The sequence below is a fragment of the Myiozetetes cayanensis genome, unplaced genomic scaffold (genome assembly GCF_022539395.1).
Source record: "Myiozetetes cayanensis isolate MyiCay16 unplaced genomic scaffold, myiCay2020 scf2-11, whole genome shotgun sequence".
NCBI lineage: Eukaryota > Metazoa > Chordata > Aves > Passeriformes > Tyrannidae > Myiozetetes > Myiozetetes cayanensis.
Window position 1 is genome coordinate 100,382,834 of NW_026087411.1, and position 13,262 is coordinate 100,396,095.

At 42.8% G+C, this 13,262-nt stretch overlaps 1 protein-coding gene across 2 annotated transcripts in view; it reads left to right on the top strand.

Annotated features, from left to right (window-relative positions):
* The window catches only part of HPCAL1 (hippocalcin like 1), an 80,954-nt gene that overhangs the window by 24,877 nt on the left and 42,815 nt on the right, over positions 1 to 13,262 (top strand). For both annotated transcript variants that reach the window (XM_050314573.1, XM_050314572.1), the window contains exon 2: positions 5,965 to 6,011. The gene's annotated coding sequence lies outside the window, so the exon portion shown is untranslated. The remainder of the gene's footprint in view (positions 1 to 5,964; positions 6,012 to 13,262) is intronic.

Here is a 13,262-nt window from a genome sequence, read left to right on the forward strand (position 1 = left end):
CTGTAAGGAGAGCTCCAGCATGGCAGATGTGCAGTGAACATGTACAGGGCAGCATGGAGCATTTTCTAAAATCCCACAGGAAAAATCGAGGGGATACATGTGTTCATTTGGTAGGATTTCTCTGGTTTCTGTGAGCCCAACTCTGATGTCTCACAGCTAAGGAGGGATGTTCCTGCTTGGGCAGGAGCATAAGCCACAGCCTTTAGACAGAAACATTGGTTCTGTTACTCACTTGGACAGTTTACTTTTAAGCACCCAGGTGAGTATCTTGTGCTCTCAGGACTTGTTGACTTACCTGATAGACCTGAGTGCCGAGGGAAACTGAAGGAAAACAGGGCAGGGATTATATCATGATCCCTGCAACACTCATCAGCCCCACTCTCCTTGGATTTTGGCTGGTTTTTTGTAAATTTTGTTTTGTTGTTTTGTTTTTAGTGGTGCAATATGGGGTAATTGTTTTAAACCGACGAGGGTTGATTTAGATTAGATATAAGGAAGCAGTTTTTTACAGTGAGGGTGGTGGAACACTGGCAGAGGTTGCCCAGAGAGGTGGTAGATGCCCCATCCCTGGAAAAACTCAAGGTCAGATTAGGCAGGGTTCTGAGCAACCTGATCTAGTTGAAGATATCTGCTCATTGCAGAGGTGTTGGACTGTATCACCTTTAAAAGTCTCTTCTAACCCAAACCATTCTATGATTCTGTATTCACCATTCTTTTTTCTTTCTTCTCTGCTGAGAGCTGGACCTGGCTTTGCATTTCACCTCACTATTACAGTTGAATTCACCAAGCAGTGTCAGGGTGAATTTGTGAGCAGATGTAAGTACCAGTGTTACTGCAACAGGCTTTAGGTTGCAAAAATATATGTTGGAATGTTGTCTAAATAAACTGCAGAAGGGGAACCCTGAAGGCAGAGAGCTGGCAGGAGTTGGGTAGCTTCTAAAAATGCAGGCTGCTTTACAGCATGTGAAATTAAAGTAGCCTGGGAGCCTGTTCAGTCTGTTCAGTCAATAGGTGCAGGAGGTGCTCCAAATAAGCATACACAGCCTCTGAGCAATGTTTTGAACTCCTCCCTGTTGCCGTTTCCTGCTACTGTCAGTGCTTGGTGTTTCCTTCATGCTCTGGCATTATTACTATTATTATAATTACTGGGGGTGTTGCAAGCACATTGCTTAGGTAAAATGATAATGGAAGAGGTGCCACTGGAGGTATTGGAGGCAAAGAAAGGAGTGGCAGCAGTTTATGCTGAGGACACAACAAAAATCTCTCTTGGCGGTACCAATCTCTGAGGGGATGCACAGTCGGAGGTGTATTTGCACTGCAGCCACGGCAGGACATTCAGAAGAAGACTTGGATTAGGATTTACATTAGCCAGTGTCTAATTCTCTAGTTATAGCACCATGGAGCTCAATATGGGCTTGAAACCTGCCCTATGCTGGTTTGAAACCAGCCTGTGCTGGGCTGCAGTGGCCTCTAGGCTCTCTTGAGTCACACTGAGTAGGGTTAGTGATCCCTGGGAGTTGGCGAGGTTGGCAATGCACTTGAGTAGTGATTGTCCTTTGATTGCCAGGGTAAACTGACTGACACCCCTTCTGGAAAGTAGGGACCTAGAGCCCTCTAGGACTTTCCTTGCATTGTGGGTTGAATTCTGTGTCCAGATGGGCTCTGAGATGGTGGGTTATAGGCCGGGTGGGAAAGATGAGGAAGAGAAGGGGGTGAGACATGAGTGGGAAGAGATTGTGCATTAGAGGAAGAGGTTGGGTGGACACGCTCCAGAGCAGTGGGACAGCCAGTATGAGTGCTGGCATGGCTACATGGGCTGTCTGGATGCATGCATGAATGTATGTAGAAGTGAACAGCCAAAGTCCAGGTACTGTGTTTGGTGATGAGTGGGCTGGCTGGGAGTGACTGGAGTAAAGTTAGAGCAGAATAGAATAGTTCAGTTGGAAGGGTCCTACAATGATCGAACCCAACTGCAGATCAAATGACAGGACAATCAGTTTCTTGTCTGTCCATGGACTATTGCTACCCACATGTGAAGGGGACTGCAGAATTTTATGTCCTACAAGTCTTCATCAGTTTGCATTTGCAAGAAAAAGAGAAAAAAAAAACCCACTCCATTGTTACAAAATAGCAGAGTGTACTGGAAAAAGAAATTGCAAATAAGGGAGTGCAGAGACTTCATATGGTGCTGGGAGTATCTTCTCTGCTGCATGTGGCATTTGCAGTCAGGTCACACCATCCACAAATGTGGCCATGTTAATAACAGTATTGATTTGTCTTAATGCAGTTATGAAAAATGAACCTCGGAGGTGTGAGAGGGCCCTATTGGTAATTAGCATGGAGATTGATCAAGGATAATATCAGCCAAAGGGGGGCAAATGGAGGCTAGAACATGGCAGGGTAAAATAGTTACCGTTAAAGGAAGAAAAGTACCCCAAATACTTGAGGGTTTTTTATCAAGTAGAAAGAAATCTACTTAAAATATAGTGTCTATGACTCAGAGAAAATGAATGGGGTTAAAAATTTTGAAAAACAAAAGAAAAATAAAGGTGTCTGCAATGGTTTTGGTGCAAGCCAAGGCAGGTCTGAGGATTGTGCAGGACATGGCAGAGCTGCAGTGCCTGCAGGGGAGGCAGAGGTGGGTGATGTCTGACCATTGAGAAGGAGTTTTACCTGTGCCAGATAGGTCAAAGCAACGTCTGAAAAAAAACCTGTCACTTTGGTTTCTCTGGTCTGTCAATGAAGCTTTTTTATAAGGAGGATATTTGCAAGTTATTATTTGGAGCAGTCTCCTCCTTAAGCTTTTTGCTAGCAGCTCTGAAAATAGTAGATTGATGCACCTCTTCCTGCCCAGCCTCCAAAAGTTTCTGACATCTCTTCCTTTAATTCTGCTTTGTAATTGAATTTCTGTCATAAGTTGCTTCTGCTAATTCAATTATACTGTCCTTTTAATTGGCAGTGAATTTGAATACTGCACAGACTGTAAACATAGAAATTAACCTATGCTGTCCAGTTACCCTCTGCTCCTTCAGGTTGGAGCAAAGGTTTTGTATGGTTATAAGAATTTACATAGCCATTTTTCTTGCTTAAAGTCTTTTGGGATGCCAGAATCTAGCATCTGGACCGTGAAATTACATTTATTATGAGCATATAAATATGGTCAAATAATCTTACACTATTCTGTAGGATTTGTTGGATGAGGAAGGCACAACGATTTTGTAGCAGCAACACAGAAGAGAAATTAAAAGAGTTTGTGGGTTGTGTTTCCTATTTTGCCAGTGACCAAGTTCAGTCCTTACCTTGCTTTCCATTGGGTTTTATTTGGTTTGCAGCTTGGAGAGATAACATCCACCTCTGTATGAGATGAGGATCCTAAGTTTTCTTCATAAAAAGGTGTTGAATCTAAAATGATTTGCTTAAATGGTTGTGTTGCTGCCGGGTTGCAACATCTGTGAGTGCCTACCCAGGGATCTCAAGAGTAATAGAAAATTTCATGGAGTCTTGGAGCTTCCTTTCTGTGAGCAGGAGACTCATGTAGTTAAAATCTGCACTGATGGGGGAAGATACCAGGATAAAATAAGAACACAGTCATTTAGAGGGCACACACTTTAAGGATTTTCTCTTTTTCTTTATTTTTTCTTCCAGGTTCTCTGGGCCTTAGGGGCAGGTTTGTTTAAAACAGCTCCTCAGATGGTGAGAAGTTGCGTATGGGAAGATTGGTCTTCAGTAAAAACTGTTCAACGAGCATCACCAGTGATCAGGGGAGAGAGCACCTTCAGGGGGTGACTGGGGACCTCACATTCGGGCAGGATACCCTGACCTCACTTCTGTGACACTTGTCTTGTTCTTGTGATTTATAGAACGAGCTGCATTTCAGCTGGCTGCTTGACTTTTTTACATTTTTTTGACAGTGTTTACTTCAGAAAAGCAAGCGGTGGAGAATTTGTGAGGTTACCATAACAATCAAAAAGCAAAAGATATAGTGTAAATTTTTTAAAAGGAGGAGATGGAATTGCAGTACAGTCACTGACTTTTATTACAGTGTTTTTCTTGAAGTTAATAAATTATTTCCCACTTGGCATCTCCTGGAGCAGAGTAACAGGCGGATAGAAAAAGAGCAGAAGATACGATGTACTTCAATCCTAGTTAGGTTTTGGGCACTGTTTTGATATTCATAGAAGAAAACTAAGGAAAATAAATTTTGGTGAAACTTTTACCATATGGATGGTACAAAGTGGGTGTGCTGACTGTGATCCAGACCTAGCTTCCGTGTGTCATCAAGCTCAGAATAAGTACTGGGTGAGGATTTCCAAAGGTGGATCCTGTGGCTTGGGTCATTGTAATTGATGCATTTGAGAAAAAGCTGGTTCAGACTCAATAGGTAGCACCAAACTAGGGGATGTTACAAGCACTTGGGAAAGTCATTGGATTTTCAGATAGCTTTGGACAGAACGAGATAATGATTTTGGAGGGTCCATCATTTGCACCCAAAAGCTTTAATGTGGGCTTGTAGTTCTCTCTGGTGAATGGGTTGGCTGTTCAGACTACTCAGGAGTGGTTGGAGAGGCTCCACTGAAAAACATCTTGGGATTGTGTTGGGTCATACACTGCTTTGCCAGGATCATCCTGCCCCAAATCAACAGACACTTCCTTTCATGAACAGGAGGATGGACTTTTTGTCCTGTGTTGCATCTCCTGGTGCTTTGGCATTGCTGGAGTACTGGAGCCTGCATGGGGCACTGCACTACTGCACCTGAGGGAGGATGTAGAGAAAATGAGGAAGGCCAGCAGCAATCTGAAAAACAGGACTCAAGAGGAAAGATGGGAAAGAATAGGGTGCTTGGTCTGGAGAGAAGGTGAAGGATTGATACAAGGAGTTTGCAGTGTCAGGCATCCTGCTGTGAGGGAAAAAACAGGAAACCTCAGTCCATGTCTGGAGCGGTTAGGGCCAATGGAAATGAGTGTGAGGGGAATCACAAAAGGAAGGAACTCCTGCTTGTAGGGATGGTGGGGTGTTGAAGAATACTGTTGGGAGGCTTTGGTAATGGGTGGAATGTCCTTGGTTGGGGTTTGACACTGGGCAGACCAAATGTGTGTGTTGGGGGAGGCTGGAGGGACTTGGGAGCTAAACCCAGTGGGATTTTGTTCACTGAAGTTAGAGGATTACTGGGTCAGACAGGGATCTGGCAGGAAAGAAGTTGGTGTGTTGGGCTGGAGCAGATGAATGCTTCCCAGCCGTGCCTGGCATTGGTAGTGAAGGAAATTCGTAGTCAGCGCTGTGAGAGAGTGGACATCAAAAAATGTAACTTGTTTTCAATTTTCTAATCCACAGATTTTGAGAGATTAGGAATTGCAGGAGCAGGTGAGCTTGATTCTGGTGCTCTTGTCAGTGACTTCTTAAGGGCTGAGGAACCCTCAGCATTCACAGATGACAGATGCTGAAGGAATGCAAATTATTATACTCTTCTTCCTTGAGAAACATGCTCAACTGAAAGAAACTTGAAACTGGCTCTTTCATATTTTTCTTTTATTCTCCTCTAGATTTTAGGTCTTGGTATAGCAATGTGGTGTGGTATGAGTCAAGCAAACCTTCTGACTCTGAACTTGATACTTGCTTATTTTGAAAGATGAGTTTTACGGAAAAAGATTTAAAGCAAGAGGGTTGTTTTCAACAGATTATTGAATGTCAGAAGAATTTGCTGTTTGAATTCAAGACAAATCTGTGCATTTTTCAACGTGGAAATGTTTTCTATTTCAGGACAAATAATAAAATTCAAATTCACAACAAAATTGTTTCTCAGTGTAGGGTAAGAACTGGAGCAGTGTTTTTGCACGTTTAGACTAATTCTGATTTCTTTTTCAGCTGGGAAAGGTGGCTTTTAGGGGGAGGCTGAGAGTGTGAAGATTTTCACTTACAAGAAAGCTGTAATGTAAAGTATGTTTGGTTTGTTTCTTCTCTTCTAGGTAATTGAGCTCTGTGGACTTTCTCTGAAGAGATTCCAAGATAGGTGGTGAGTACTTTCCAGATCCTGCTCCTTTCAAAGCACTCTTTAATTTAGTAATTGAAAAAATAAAAGAGGAATAGAAAACACAAATACTGTTTTTGTTCTGCATTGGGTGCAGAAGTTTGCATTTGCTGATTATCCTTATTTTCTGTGTAAGGGAAGTTAATGGCATGCTTTAATTTTAAAGCTCTCAGGGCTAATCTTTGAGCAGGAATTTGGCATAAAAATGTTAAGCTTCACCTTTGCACCAAAAAGAATTTCTTGAGACTTCAAAAGTGAACCAAAACATTGCATTTTCAAAAATACTTGAACTTCGGGAAAACCTGTACAAATTACACTGTATTTTTTATTAAAACCTACGCATTCCAGTGGGTCAGTGTTTTCTATGTCAGAAAGCAAGCCTAGGTTTTTTTTTCCTTCTGTTCTGTCTGAATGTGTTAAACTAAAGAAATGAAACTTGCGAAACGTAAAATAAGCTGCATAACCCGTACTAATCTCTGCTACATGTGACTGATTTTGTCCTACCTGCACCCAAGACTTCCATGTATTTCATCTGTATGCACTTCATTAGGTTCTTATTTGTGAGACATTAAATCAGTCAAGAGCTGCAGGAGAATGAGCTTGCTAAGAACTGCCAATGTGGTGGCATTGCAGGTGCAAAGCCACCTCTACACCAATTTTAATCAGTGCAATTTCTTTACCTCTGGTGGAGCTGATCTCTCCGATGGGTGCTAGCCAGTACTCTGCTGAGTAATTTATTTTTGTTGTTTCTAGAGAAATACATACTCTGTTTCCTCTTTCACTTCTAGATTTCTTTCCAATGAGATTAACCAAATTATATCATTACCCATTAATTCCTCAGGAAGTTCATCCTTGCATTGCATTTCCCTAGTGCACAGGATACAAGCTATTAGAGCTCTTGTGTGTTCAGACTGACTAATGAACTATGTTGGAATGCCCCAAACCTCTAATTGACTTCTCCATCTTCCAAATCTCTGTATTTCCCATAGGTCAGATGCCTTTTGATACAAATGATCCCAGATTGATTTGAATTGTTTGTGCAGCTGAAATGTAGTTGTCTGCACTGATTACTTCTCAGGGCAGAGGAGGATGATGGAGTTTGGTGTGTTGCATGGTGCTTCTGTCCACCCTAAACATGTGTTCATTTTGGCCAGAAAATTGTTGTTTTTATTTATAAGGGGCTTGCTTAATGCCCCATAAATGTATTTGTTATCCATTACATCTTTCATCAGTGAAAACATCTCTTACTTAGTAAGCTGTGTTATCCTTATTTTCTGTGTAAGGGAAGGCTAATTTAACCCTTAGACAGTTTTTCTGACTGAGGCTTCTGTCTTACAAGGCTAAATCATGAATTCCATGTGCCTTTTGTCAAAATGTCCTTGTGAGCAATACCCCTCCTCTTCCCCATCCCCACAACTATGATGGGATCTGTACTGTAAACCTGCATGGTTTGTACTGCTTACTGCTGAATTGGGACCTGAATATTCAGTGGATCTTTTTTGAGATGTTGAAAAATGAAATAAATCTCTTCCAATCTCTGTGAGATTGGTGAGTATGTAAAGCCCAGGCACTTTTTAACTGTCCATTTAAATTGTACTTAAGGTTGTATTTTTTTTTTCTTCTTGTTTCAGGTAACACCTGAACAGGGTATAAGTAAAAACCCACTTGTTGATACTCCAGACTGTGCTCGCCATAGTTCATGTTTGTTTCTCCTGGGCAGACCCTTTGGGTAGGGCTTTCAAAAGCATGAAGCTCTGTTGTCTTTTGGGGCTGCTTGTGCTCCTGATGCACTTTTGCAACAGTTTGGAGGTGTTGAGTGTTTATACATCATATTTTTTGCTGCTTTAATGGTCTGTATTCCTCCTTGCCATTTCAAATTCAGGTATGTCCATGATTTCAGTCTGGGAATTTACATGATCCATAGCAGTATGAAGGTACATCTACAAGGTGTAACAATTCCTGTATGGAGCCTTACAGTGGTCTGGCTGTGTCGGTTCATATTTAACATGTAGTAAAAGACAGCCTTGAAGAGAGACCAGTGCTGAGCCAGGTGGGCATTTTCCAAAATCTAATGTGTGGCTAGTGGTACATATGTGGCTTCAGAGCAAAGTATAGCACCGTGAAAACAAAATGTGTATGGAAGTATCTTCAATTTTGTCCCAGCTGAGCACATCTGGAAGTGAGGGTGCTGCCAGGAAAGGGGGGAACAGGCATGTGAGTGCTCGCCTGGTGGGATACCACAGGCTCTGATTGAACGAGCTGCTTACCTGCATTTTTGCCTATAAGCACATAAGCAGCTCTGGGCAGGGAAGCCCAGGGAGCCAGACACACGATGGGATTGTACCTGTGTCAGGACCACCCTGGGCAGGATGGCCAAATCAACAGCTGTGTTGGGATGTCTTGTTTCAGGGTGCTGTGGGTTTGGAGATGTGATGTGGGCATGAGGGTTGTCTCCATCCCCGGTGGGATGCAGTGGGACCACAGCAGTGGCATTGCTGTGGCCTCCATGCTGTTTTGGAGGAGTACAAGTGGCTGTGACCCATGGTCAGGGAAGGCAGAGGGTGGGGCATGAAATGATGTAATCCACAGCAGAAGCTGCCTGTTGCTTGCATGGACATGGAAACAGGGCTCCTCACTTCTCTGGTCCAGAGACAGCTTGCATTGGTGGAACATGAAAGTGAAACTTTTTTCAGCCAAAGTCTGACAGATCTGCTCTACCAAACTGTCTATGAGAAACATTCTATTTTTAAACTGAAAACTGAGTTGAAACCTCTGCAGTGTTTGTTTTTGAGGAAAGGAGGGTCCCCTTGAATGGGAGGTTGCATGCAGTACTGGCGGGTTGAGTTTCTGGAGATACCTCAGCACCACCTGTGCCAAGGCATGGAAATCGAGGAGTGTTCTTGCCATTGGTGTTGGGATGCTTTTTGGAAATATGCTCTACGTCCTGTGCACAGAGCAGAGCCATAGGCATCTTCCCATGACTCTAGAACCATCTCCATCACTAGAACATCTCCCCTCACCAGGATGTTCTCATCCCAAAGTCCCGATGCCTTCTAGCACGTCTCCTCCTGTACTGCCCCTACCAGTATCTCCCTGCCTTCTCTATAGCCCACCCATGTCCTCATATCCAGGGTCCCACAGGATCACCCTTCCTGTGAGCATTCGGGCTCTGCAGGAAGAAAAAAGCAGCAGCAGTGCTGGGCTGAGCACCAGGGCAGAGCAGGAGAAGGGAGCAGGCAGGACAAGTGGGAATTGGAAGCTGTTTTCTTCTTCCCTTCAGCATCATCTGTGCTACAGCCTTGGAAAACTCAGGATTCAAATTCAAGTCCTGTTGGGGAAAGGGAGACCTTTCAGTGTTGTTAACTTTTCCTGTTACCTTTCCACACTGTCTGGAGGGATCTGCAAGGGTCAGGTGTCTGCCATACATAAAACTATACTGCAGGAGCGGGGTGGAACGGAGAAGTGCAATTACTTGGAAAATGTGTCTTAAAAAAGAACAAATGGGGAGCACAATAACAAAGAAAGTAGCTTGTGTGAGTGGCTTATGTAACAAAGTAATTGAGAAAAATGTATTATGATTTAATGTGTCATTAATCAAAGCTTGCATTTTTCTTCTTAATCACCTTTAAAAATTGCTGTTTTAATCTTTGTCTTTTACATTTTAATTATAAACAGGTTTGCTATTATTTTCACTGTTGAGGCTTTCTATGTTGTACTGCACATTTACTTTCCATATACACTGTTTGCTCATTCAAGGATATTAAGAAAAAACCCCAGAATGGGCATGCAGCACTGCTGTTCATCTGTGTTTGTTTTTATGAATGAATGTTCTGCATGAGTGCACACAGGCCTGCTCACTTCTCAAAAACTTCTAAAATTCAAACTTTTTCATTAATTCTTTACTGTGATGGGGATAATTTAAAAGCTGTCTTTCCTTTTAAAAAAGTAAATTATTAGCCAACATTTCCAAGCGGGGTTCTATATTTGCCCTGTTTTCCCCATTGTGTGCTGTGCCTCCCATGAACACCGCCTGCCTTTTACATTCTGTAGAGATGCTGCTATATAACATGGAAAAAGGAGTGTCTCTTAATGCAAGTATCTCGTGTTGATTCACTGCTATACAACTGTTCATCCCCTAAGAGTGTGGGATTACAAAGCATTATCATGCTCAGATTGACTCAGGTAGTGCTATTTTTATTTAAGCTGTATTAAGGTATCATTGCGAATCTTTGGTCTTGCAGCATGGTGTAATACGATTTACTATTTTTATAAAAAATCATCATGGCTGTACAAATCCTGTCCATGGCTACAGCTGCAAAGATTAGTCATGAACTCATCACTTTTTTTTTCCCTTTCCTTTACAGTGAGTTGTTACATGTTTAATTTTTGTGTGACCTCCATCATGTTGGCCAGGCTTGGAATAAAATAAGAGGGTGCCTTGGCTTATGGTGTCAGGGACTTGGTGCTTGCTGGGAACAGCTTTGATATAAGCAGGGGGCTTTGGTGTAAGAGGGAGGCGTGTTTGGGAATGCTCAGTGGAATTAACTAGGCAGCCACCAAGAGAGTGCAGTGGGTTTCATCCATCTGAGCCCTTGTGGAGCCATCGAATTCAAGCAAATTGGACCTCCCTTGGACATCATAGCAGCACTCCTGTCTCTCCACCTCCCTGGCTTTTACATTAGGCCCCACCCCTCTTAGTTGAAAAATGGTGTTGAGTGGATCTATATCTTGCTCTGCTCTTCCTCATTACCCTGTGTCAGCTTGGTACCCTGGTAATGCAAAAATAAACATACATCCTAGATGTGGAGCTGGCTGAGGGATGCAGTCAGAAATATCTACAGACAGCATGTTTGTCTGTCTGGATCCCTGCAGTTTGGACAGACTGCCAACCATTGTGTTTCCAGAGGGACAGGAAAGAAAATAATCATGGCCTTTCTTGAAAAGGGAATGCAATGAGAAGAGGTGTGATTTTCCTCAATTGGGACAAATACAAAGTTGATCAAAATGAGATTCCTTTGCAGTGAGTCTGAAAGGAGTTTCCACTAATAGCATGGTTTGCAGAGGTGGTGGGTGCAAAAATGAGTTCACAACATTGCTTGATGCTTTAGGAATCACCTAGCACAGTTACAGTAGCCCAGGGAATGTTTCCTGTAAGTGGCTGGGATGCAGCTCTCTTTCTGGGGAGCTCAGCAGGAAAGACATTGCCAGCTGTAAACTTCCCACCTGTGAGATTCACTAGGATGGGAGGCTGTCTCCTGAGGGAGAGTTTCTGGACATCTTTCCAAATGCCTTTGTTGGCATTTGGAATGAAAAGTGATGGCTGATGGGAGGAGTGGTGATGGAGAGAGAGGCTGAATGTGGGCATCCTCCTGGACTCTGGATCCCAGGGCAGGCTGGCTGGCTAGCAGCTTAATTGCTGTAATTGGCTTGTGGCACCCAAAGGTGCCAGGATCCTGGTGGGAACGTGGCCACGAGCAGCCACAGTTGTTTTAAGTGTGGTCTGCAGTTGTGTGACCGTGAACATACAGAGAGGCAGAATGAGCACTTCCATCCCCACCAAACCTTCCTTTGAAATGAAATAGACATTTAATGATGGGAGTTTTTACAGGCACCTCCTTAATTACCAGAAGTCAGAAAAACTTTCAAAAACTGCCTGACTACTACCTTTCACAGAAAAAAAGCCAGTACTAGTGGCAAACTGCTCCACAGTTCAGTATGGGTAGCACAGCATGTCCACTGAAGGGGTGAGAAGATGCTGTAGGTTTGCCAGTGCAGCTCCATAGCCAGCTTCTTGCATAGTCCTGCTGACCACGAGCTGTTGCATTAGGTGTGGAAATCAGCTGGTGATGTCTTATCTCCGTTATGCCATTTAGGGCAGAGGAATGTAAAATGTCAATTTTGCCCTAATAAAATACACGGACAATTTTTGACATGGGATGCACGCTAGGTTTGAGCATAGCCAGGCTGGAAGGCAAAAAAATATTTCTTTATGTTAATTAAAAGGTGTTTTGAAGTGTAGGCTGAAAACCACATTAGATTTTGAGGGTTTTGTCTTATCTAATATGTTTGGTTCTTTGTCCTTTTTATACTTAACATCTTTTTTAAACTATATTTGTTTCAATAGCAAAGTTAACCATTTAACTGGCTAACCCCTTGCTGCAGCTGTTTTGCTCCATCCCTACTGCAGCCCAGGGCTTGGGCTTCATGGCTTTGCTAATGGTTTTGCTCAGGGGCCTTGGTTTGGGGCTTTTTTTTGCAAGGGGGCAGTTCCCCCAACACGACTAAGCGTTGCATGCACATCTACTGTCGTGTCCAGACATTGCCCTCCTCCTGCACGGTGACCTGGTGAAGTTCCAGTGGAGCATTGGTGGGGTGCACACTGATTTCTGTGTGAACAAAGAGAGTCTCAGCTAAGCCAGGCAGTTTTGTTTCATTCTCCTTATGCCTTCGTTGTTTATAAATATCACCCTTGAGCTATCAGAAAATCTGGTCGCTTAGCAGTCAGAATCCCAATTGCTCCTTTCCAGAGGGCTGACATGCATTCCTGGGCAAAGCAGACATGGTTGTCAGTCCCTTGTCTAGATATTGCTGTTGTCTGGAATGAAGCATCAGGATCTGCAGTTGGACTAGATGATCACTGTAGGTCATTTCCAACTGAACTACTCTGTTCAATTCAAGTGCAGACAGGATTGGAGAGCTGGAAGAGGACTGGGCAGTAGATCTCAGCTGTACCCGAGTTACTGCTGTAGTGCAGGAGGGATGGGAGAGATTTTCTCTGCTAGTGCTTGCTGGCTATCTGTCTTACCCCCTAAAGCCTGAGAATTAATTGTCTTCATATTGATTTCATCAGCAAATGAAGTGTGGTCACAAAATGTAGTAAATCTGCTAAAGTAAAAATGAAGTGGATTCAGCTACAAAACTTTCCATTCCACAAAAAATAATGTTTGGTCTTCATTCAATTTAAAAGGGAATATAATTTGACATTTTATTCAATGAAATGCCAGGGGAAAAATAATTTAGGAAAAATATTAGTCTTTTGTAATTTGGGGCGGAAACTTTATTTTAGGGATTTACCATCAAGAAATTATTTTTTGGCATGTCAGTATTAAGGCATATATCCTCATGGGTATATATCATGTCTTATTGTTTGTTATGTACCATTACTACCTATATGTTAGGATGGTTAATTATCTAGTTCTGATCATTTGTATTGAAATCACTAAGGTGGGTTGGTTT